Genomic DNA, 10,008 nt, shown 5'->3' on the forward strand with positions numbered 1-10,008 from the left:
TGGCTTAACAGTAATATAATATTCTTATAGGCTAGATGCTATAAGTGACCAGACGTCCGAGATCAACACTGGGAACATAATCCCCGAGAAGTGGGAAAAAAACGGTCAGCTATTTTTATGTTGAAGAAACAATATATGAATAGGCTATATATGCATACATATGAATGAATGAATGAATGAATGAATGAATGAATGAATTATCTTTATTGTCAAAATACAGGTACTGGTACAGGTAAATCGAAATTTGGGAGAGCTCCCCCCAGGTGCTTAATGAAAAAGAGGACAAGGAACATACATAAACAATATATACAGTATGATAAATAAAAAATAAATAAAACACTTATATATCTAACGAAAACTAACACATCTAATATAAATCTAACTAAAACTGAGTTAAAGTGCAGTTGAATGACTTGAAAAAACAGTCCTTAGAAAATAAATAAATATTTAATATAATAATATAAATGAATAGATAAATAAATAGATAAATAAATAGATTGTTCGAAGGGAATTGCACAGTTCCCCAATAGCTGCCACATGTTATGGGCGTGTACCATAGTACAAGGTCAGGTGTTGGCAACGTTCAACGCCTGTATGGCCCTGGGGTAGAAACTAGATACAAGTCTGTTTGTCCGTGCAGCCATAGTCCTGAACCGCTTCCCTGAGCGCAGCAGCACAAAGTGTTCGTTACCCGGGTGGGTAGGATCCTTGGAGATCTTGGTAGCCTTCTTGAGGCAGCGGGTGTTGTACAGTTCCTCCAGAGAGGGGAGAGGGCAGCCGATGATCTTCTGGGCCGAGTTAAAGACCCGCTGTAGTGCCTTCCTCTCTGCAGCTGTGCAACTGGAGAACCACACGCAGATACAATATGTGATGATGCTCTCCACTGAACAGCGGTAGAAGGTCACAAGCAACTCCTCCCTAAGGTGGTAGTTCCTGAGGACTCTCAGGAAATAGAGTCGCTGTTGTGCCTTCTTAATGATGGCTGTGGTGTTGGTCCTCCAGGACAGGTCCTCCTGGATGTGCACCCCCAGGAAGCAGAAAGCTGCGACCCTCTCCACGCAGCCACCGTCGATGAGCAGGGGCTGGATCGCAGTCTTCTTCCTCCTGAAGTCGATGATGACCTCCCGGGTTTTGAGCTGGTTCAGCAGCAGGTTATTAGCCTTGCACTGCTTGCTCAGCTGCTCCACCTCGTCCCGGAATGCAGTCTCATCTCCCCCCAAGATGCGGCCCACCACGGTGGTGTCGTCCGCATACTTTATGATGTCATTGCTGGGGTGAACGGGGATAAAGTCATAAGTATAGAGGGAGTAGAGCAGGGGGCTCAACACGCAGCCCTGAGGGGACCCGGTGCTGAGTCTGAGGGCTGTGGAGGTGTTGGAGCCTACCCGCACCCTCTGGGGGCGGTCAGACAGGAAGTCCTTAATCCAGGTGCAGATGTTGAGTGGTAGGCCCAGGTTTGTCAGTTTAAACATAAATCCGTTTATCCTACATAAACAATGTATGAATACATTAGATATCTATACATCTTACCTTATATACTGTATCTCTGACTGTTGCTGCAGCAGCAGAGTCTATGTCTTGACACTTTGTATTGATATTTTATATTTACTTTTATTAACAACATTCTTTCATCACACCACCAGGTGTGGTGTGATGAACTGTTGCAAGCCGCTTTGGAAATCTGCCCCTTATGTCATCCCAGGTGGGCATGTGGGGGGCATGTCATGTGACCTTTAGAACAACATGAGATGGTGCTCGCCATACTATAGCCTTATTACTCACCACAAACCGCCAGTGACTGTCATTGATATTTACAAAAGACACTGCACCATCAAAACAGTCAAAGTCCACCTGTGTAAACAACAAGGACATACATTTGAATACTGATTCAGATTTCAGATTCAGATTTTATTCGTCACATGCACAATACATTGCAGTGAAATGTTCTCAGTCGGCTCCATGCTAAATAGTCACATAACAAACATAACAAAACAGTAAATACATTCAAGATGTCAGAGGGTTATTGCACATAGGAATAAAAAAAAAAGGGGGTTACTTAAATAAATATATAAGTGCAGTTGCTATAAAGGGCTTAATCAGTACCATTTAGATACCTGACAGCTTGGGGGTAGAAACTCTTCCTGAGTCTCTCAGTCTTTGCCGCCAGTGAGCGGTGTCTGCTACTGGTACTGCTCAGTGAATTCAGCTCAATCCACTCTAACAAAATTACATAATATGCTGTGTTTCTACAGTTACCGGGATACCCTCATATTGACATAGAAATGAAAATATACAAACCTTTCTCATTTGGTGTCGCAACAATTGTTGCCTTGTGCCTAGTGATCCATCTGGAGCAGACGTCCAGACTTTTCAAATCTATTAAGAGCAGCCCAAATGTAGCATTCAATTGCCTGCAGGGATGAAAAATGTAGTTATTCACACCAACATGTAAAACATTTCAATGATTAAGAAGCAAATTACTGTGTTCCAACAGATTCCTACAATATTGTGTGTAGAAAACTGCAATGATCATCAATGCATAGCCTTACATATCTGTAGACAGAGCCACTGGGGAAAGTTCTGCAAGATGACAGTATATGTTTATTGCTATATTATACATACAGTCATGGCCAAAAGTATTGTCACCCCTCTGGAAGTGTTGTTTTTTGAGCAAAATTCATACACTTTAAGGTTTTTTGATGAAATAACCAAACCATATTTTCAATAGCTCAACACAACTGCAACAACAATTGGTTTCCCCCAAATTCAACACAAAATATCACCACTAATTGTTGTGGGAAGTGAACACTGCATGTTCAAAAGTATTGGCACCCTTCCCAACAGTGATAAAAGCAAACTTTTCATTGTTAAAATCCAGTGCTACCGTTACAGGCAGTCAGACGTCAGCTGTGGTATCATTCCCAAGAAATATAAACCCATTTCTAATGGACAATAAACTTCAGTTTACTCACTATACATCTCTATTGGTTTCTATGGACAGCATGAGGTTTTCTTTAAGGATTCCAAATATTTGAATGAATCTACCTAACCCTTTATATGCAGCTGATTATCAGTGCCAGCGATTATCACTACTTCCTCTGACACTGATAATCAGCTGCATATGAATGAATGAATGAATTATCTTTATTGTCAAAGTACAGGTACAGGTACAGGTAAATCAAAATTTGGGAGAGCTCCCCCCTGGTGCTTAAAGGGGTAGTGCTAGTGTGCTTTTATCACTGCAAACAACACGTGAACTCCTCATTGCATTCATTTGTAAAAGTTAAATCCTTTCTGCTGTGTCTAAATTTGATTACTTACCTCACCATTGAGAAGTTCATGTGGTCGTAGTGTTACCAAGTCTGCATGCCGCAAAGTAAAGGCACGAGGAGGTGATTTAATAACTGCCACTACTACTTCTGTTTGAGGTTGTTCCCACAGCATCTTTACCTACAATATAAGGGAAATGACGATGGAAATGCTTTAAGGTGATTTTGCCTGGTTCACAGTTTGTTCATTTAATTCCTACTGCAACACTTATTTGGTGTTTATAAATACCTCTTCTCTCCACTTCTGTTTCTGCTCTGCTCTTGTCCCCATCTCTGTCATTTCTCCTTTTACACTGCTGTCCTGTTTCTGCTTTGCTCTTGTCTTTGTTTCTGATTTCCCTTTTGCCCTGCTCTCTCTCTCTTTTCTTTTTCGTTCACTTTTAGGTGCACCATAGTATTTGGATTTGTCCGTTTGTCTTGGGGATCCGCGCTTTGCCCATCTCTCTTCAGCTAAATCCACATTATTTTTGGGACATAGTGGTCTGATAAGGAGGTCCTCTGGAAGTTGATGTCTGAGGATATGTTCAGTATATCTTCCTTTGAGTGAACCATACATTTTTCTGATGAATTCTGATGGCCTGAGGTATCTTTTTTTGTGGAGAATGTTGTGTTTTACAATCCCAAACCAATTCTCAATATGGCAATTTGTGTCCTGTTGTGGCCTTGTTCCAGGTCGTCTTCTCTGTGTTTTTTGTCTCTGGCATACCTCTGTAGGTCTCCCAACATGGCACCACTCCAAAGAGGGTAAATGGCCATGTAATTGTCCAGAAGAACCTTTATTATGGTGGGGCAATGGTATGGATTTGACCTGTGAACATTTTCCTGCTGTCCTTCTGCCGCTGATACTTACTTCCTCATAGATTCCTTTGAATTGTCGTGTGTATGGAGAGCTTCCAACAAGTGTTTTGACAGACCTCCCGATTTCTGCATCCTCCCACCTGTACAACTCTGCCTCCATATGACCCTCATGCTCTTGACTCCTGCTATTTGATATAAGGGCCTTCAGAAAGTCCAAACTGCTTTGGACTTTGTCATTCAGATGTTCTGACAGCAAAGCAATGCAGAAGTGTCTAAAAATGCGACATGCAGTCTTCAAATCGATTGTGTTCTGCAGTCTTGCAAAAATTAAGGTTGAGAACTCTCTGAGTAGGTGAGTCAATCTATGAAAAAAAAGGGCTTAACCCCAAAAAAATTGATACAAAAGGTTTTTCAATGGATTCTCGTAGTATTTGGTGTGCTGAAAAGCATACTAAAAGTATACCAAAATATACCTCCCAGAAAGCCCTCATTTCCAAGATGGCGGCAGAAATGGCGGCGGGGAGCTTGAAATGGCTATATCTCAAATTGAAAAAATGTTGCAAAGGAATTTTCAACTGATTCTGGTACCTCTGGATATTCTTACAAACATACTAAAAATCGAGGAAAATACACCTTCCGGAAAGGCTTCATTTTCAAGATGGCGTCCAAAATGGTGGCCGGCCAAGCATAAAATGGCTATATATCTCAATAGAAAAAGATTATTCAAATGATTTTTCACTTGATTCTGGTACCTGCAAATATGCTTATGAACATACTAACAATCTAGGAAAATATACCTCCCAGAAAGGGAGGTATATACCTCCAAAATGGCGGCCGGGATCTTAGCATGGCTATATCTCCAATGGAAAATGTTATAAAATAATATTTCAACTGATTCTAATTCTCACTAGTTAAGGGTGAAATGCCAATATAAACAGGGTTTATATCAGAGACCCTCATTAGAATAAATGAAGAGCTGGGAAAAAGGAAGATGGAACTGTGTGCTCGATCCAAGACAAGTCAGTTGTGGCTAAATTACCAAAACATGTTAGAAGTTGCTAGGTCACTGATAACGGCAGATCGCACAGGTTCTTGGCTTTTGCACCTACGCGCTGTTTCTGACTGCATGCCGATTCTCGCTGCGGCTGGGCATTACAAGTACTTGAAATCGGTACACTTTTATGTCCAAGAGATGAGTCAGCTTCACATCAACCACCCAGATGTGTTCAGAAAATTCAAAATGGGTTTTCATGTTATCTGTCGCAGCATGGGCAGGCCTCAGCTCAGATCTTGTCAACGAGACGACATTGATGAGGTCATTGAAGACTACCGGTGGTATGACGCATGAAAGTAGAATGACTGACAATCAGAGAGCCCTTTGGACCATGTCAAAGTGCATAACATCAGAGTACAACACCGCAATGCAGGAGTTCACAAACCAGACATACACAACATCAGAACAGCACAAGGACTCAACAGAGGCAAGGATGAAAAGGGATGCTGCTGACCTGGAGAAGATTACTTCAAAACTTGCTATATGGTCACCTTTCTCTCCAGACTCTTCTTTAAGGAATGTTGTTACAGGTGTTGTTGCTGAGGACAGAGTGAACGTGCATGATTATGACTCTGTTGGACGCAATATCATGCACAAAATGATTGGACAGCCTGCATTCACATTCTCATTTAGTAGAAAGGATAAAGCCATAACCCTTGGACAAAAATCGTCTATCAAGGTTGCTCCTGATCGAACAATTGATTCTGCACTTCTTTTTCAACGTTTCCTGATTGTCTCCCAAACTGGAGAGCTATCATTTGAGGAGGTTATGTGTTACGAACTCAGTCCTTTCCCTCCTGCCCTCTTTGAAGCTGGAAACGTCTTCCGCAAGGCTGATAAACCACAACTTGCACACGCAATCTGTGATCATGCAAGTGATGCAATCCTAGATACTGTACCAGAAACAGATCATTATGTTCTTGATGGAGGTTCACTCCTTCACCGAATACCATGGAAGCACGGACAAAGCTACGGAAAAATTGCGCAGTCATATGCCGACTTCACCATCCAACATTATGGCTCGGCTACCACCATTGTGTTCGATGGCTATGGGGATGGGCCATCCATTAAAGACTGCACACATCAAAGAAGAGGAAACAATATTCATCCCATTGTCAACTTCACTGCTGAGACAGAGTTCTCAGGTAAGAAGGAGGAGTACCTGTCAAGAGATCTGAATAAACAGAGGCTGATCCAAATGATAAGCGATGAACTGAAAGAAAGGGGTTGCACTGTGGTCAATTCAATTGGAGATGCTGATGTCGACATCGTAGTGGAATCATCTCTTCTTCACACCACTACGCTGATTGGAGAAGATACAGATCTCCTTGTCTTACTACTTCACTATGGACAGAGAGATAGTAAGGGCGTTTATTTCAGATCAGACAAGTCAAGTGTATGCCGTAAACCATTTAAAAGAAGTACTTGGACATGATGTGTGTTCTCAGTTGATGTTCATCCATGCTCTCACTGGCTGTGACCAAACTTCTCGGATCTTCGGGGTTGGCAAAAAGACTGCTTTCCAGAAGCTTGTAATAATAATAATAATAATAATAATATCTTTATTTTATATTGCGCTTTTCAGATACCCAAAGTCGCAAATTGCAAAGTCATAGAGGGGGGGGGGGGGGGGGGGTATTACAGACAGGGGGACAGTACAAGCAGGACACATTTACAGGCAAAGAAGGGGGGGGGGTATTACAGACAGGGGGGGACAACACAAGCATACACAGCACAGGCAGAAAGAACAGAGTTATTGAGATGTAACAGGGGGTAGAAGTGTAGGCAGTTGGGTAATGGTGGCTAGGGATAGGGAAGATCATAGGCTTGGGTGAAGAGGTATGTTTTGAGGCGGGACTTGAATGTTGTGAGTGAGGGAGAGTGGCGAACAGATTGGGGGAGGGAATTGTAAAAGGGGATCCTGTCCTTCGATCTTGTGCCAATGCATTCATTGTCCCAAACCAGACCACAGAGGTGATCGATGATCTTGGGTGTCAAGTAATGGCTGTCCTCTTTGGTGGAAAGTGCACAGATTCCCTTGCAGCAATGCGATATAACATTTTCAGCAAGAAGGTTGTCTCAGCTTCATCAACTGTAATGCCTGAACGTTTGCCACCAACTGAATCTGCAACCAAATTTCACTGTCGTACAGCATTCTACCAGGTCATGGTCTGGATGGGAACAGAAGATGGTATGGATGCCCTGAACTGGGGGTGGAGCCTGCAGGACAATAGATTTGTCCCACTCATGTCAACAATGAATGTTGCTCCAGACAGTCTCTTGAAGGTCATTCATTGTAACTGTACCACTGCCTGCAAGACACTCCGCTGCTCTTGCAGAAAATATGGACTACCTTGTACTACTGTCTGTGGACCATGTCAACTTAAGGAATGTGACAATCCACATAACAAGTTTCTTCCAGAGGAGCCCGAAGATGATGATGAATTAAGACCACAATAAGTGTGGCATTTATGTTGTTCAACACCAACACCACCTTTCTAGTTTGAATAGTAACCAATTTTAACCATTTAACCAATGAAAGCTTACAGGCAGTCATTTTGAAAATGATGCCTTTCTAGTAGTTATATTTACCTAGATTTGTCGCACGTTCTTAATGTATAGAGGTACCAGAATCAGTTGAAACATTCTTCTGTAACATTTTCCATTTGAGATATAGCCATTCTAAGCTTCCGGCCGCCATTTTGGACGCCATTATGAAAATGAAGCCTTTCTGGGAGGTATATTTTCCTAGATTGTTAGTATGTTCATAAGCATATTTGCAGGTACCAGAATCAAGTGAAAAATCATCAGAATAATCTTTTTCTATTGAGACATATAGCCATTTTAAGCTAGGCCGGCCACCATTTTGGACGCCATCTTGAAAAGGAAGCCTTTCCAGAAGGTGTATTTTCCTCGATTTTTAGTATGTTCATAAACATGTCCAGAAGTACCAGAATCAGTTGAAAATTCCTTTGTAACATTTTTTCAATTTGAGATATAGCCATTTCAAGCTCCCCGCCACCATTTCGGCCGCCATCTTGGAAATGAGGGCTTTCTGGGAGGTATATTTTGGTATACTTTTAGTATGTTTTTCAGCACACCAAATGCTACTAGAATCCATTGAAAAATCTTTTGTATCAATTTTTTTGGGGTTAAGCCCTTTTTTTTTTCATAGATTGACTCACCTAGAGGGACTTGTCATTGGTCTTCCTACCAATGCTGCAATTCACTGCCTTAATTATGTGGGCAGAGCACAGATGAAGCAGTGTGAAGGGTTTTATATCGACCCATTTCTGTTGCCTCTGGATAATGTAAAATGCTTGTTCTCTTCAGGTATGCATCTATGCTTTCCTTGTTGAATGCTAGTATTACAGCCTGAATTAATGCCCAACTGTAATCCGTCTCTACCTTATGCACCCTGAGAGAAGTATATTTAGACAATTTCAAAAGAAACTGCATCAGCCAAAAAGCAAGGGGAGGTACACTGTTCTCATTGGAGATCACCTCGGTGACTGGGAGGGGCGGGGCATCTTGACCATGTCCTGGCAAGGCCATAGCACAATAAAGGACTCTTCGCTTGTCTTCAGGAGGCTTTGACACCATCCCCCCTGTGGCATCCAGGTACAAAGAGACAGGCTTCTTCATCCTCAGGTGGTGCACCAAGATGCTTAGGCCTGTCTCTGTGTACAGGTGTATCCCCAAGGGGTTCACCTGCAGATGATGTACATATCCTGGTATAATATAATAGCTGCTGTCACATTCCTTCATTATGTCTTGCATTAGCTGCATTTCTAGGAGAACATTGTCGTGTAATTTTCTGCTTTTCTGCACTTCTGCAGCGATTACTCTCAAGATGTTCTTATTGGGACTTTTTGTCAGGTTGCCTGACACAAGTTCTGAAACTGGAGGTGTGCGCGGTCTCCTGTAGTATTCTGCACTCACTCCTGTGACCACAGATTTCACGATTTTGCCCCTGCGAATATTGGTTGCTGGCATGAACCGTGTCTCATTTTTCGAATGTTAAATTTCTCCATGACGAATAACAGCCATTCTAATGGTGGGCTGACGCCAACTAGGCTTGTTTCTCATTCTAATAATGTACCTTGCCTGACAGGTGGAGTATTTGCAAACAGCATGCAAAGTTAAATATGGTGCATTTATTTTCCTGCTGCCAGGAACACAGACATGCTGTTATGTAAAATGCAGGACACAAATGTTGACACCGCTGTGAAGTGAGATGTTGCTCCACTGATTTTGTGTAAGTGAAATTGTGAATTTCTTGGCCGTGGATGGCACCTTTCTAAACACTCACTCTTTATAAAAAATTGTTCTGATACATGTCCTTTTACTTTTGCCTTTCTCTGCCTCACGTTCTCTGTATATATATAGGGATCCATGATGAATGTAACAAACCCTTCGCTACTTGTGTACTTGTGTTTGTGGGTCTGTATGCCGTAAAGCTATTCGGTGCATCACGAGACTCGAGACTCCCGCGAGAGTGGGCGGCTGGTCGCCAGTAGAAACTTGCCCTTTTTCCGCCAAGATGCGCTAGGGGGGAGTCGAAACAGCGACCAATCGACCCATAAAGTGTTATAGAACCATCACATTGACTCTTAACCTGTTATATTAAGGTAAATTAAGCAAAATTAAAATGTTAATTCAATAAAGGATTGTTGACTGAATCACGGGAGTTATTTTTCTCTCCCTCTCACTCTTTCTCTCCCACCGACGTCAATTCTAAAAGTTTCATGTCACATCTTTAAAGTCATTTATCACTGCAATTATTATTAATAAAGTAATTATGAACTAATCATTGCGGTAGGAGTC

This window comes from Gadus macrocephalus, chromosome 7 (assembly GCF_031168955.1).
Source record: "Gadus macrocephalus chromosome 7, ASM3116895v1".
NCBI lineage: Eukaryota > Metazoa > Chordata > Actinopteri > Gadiformes > Gadidae > Gadus > Gadus macrocephalus.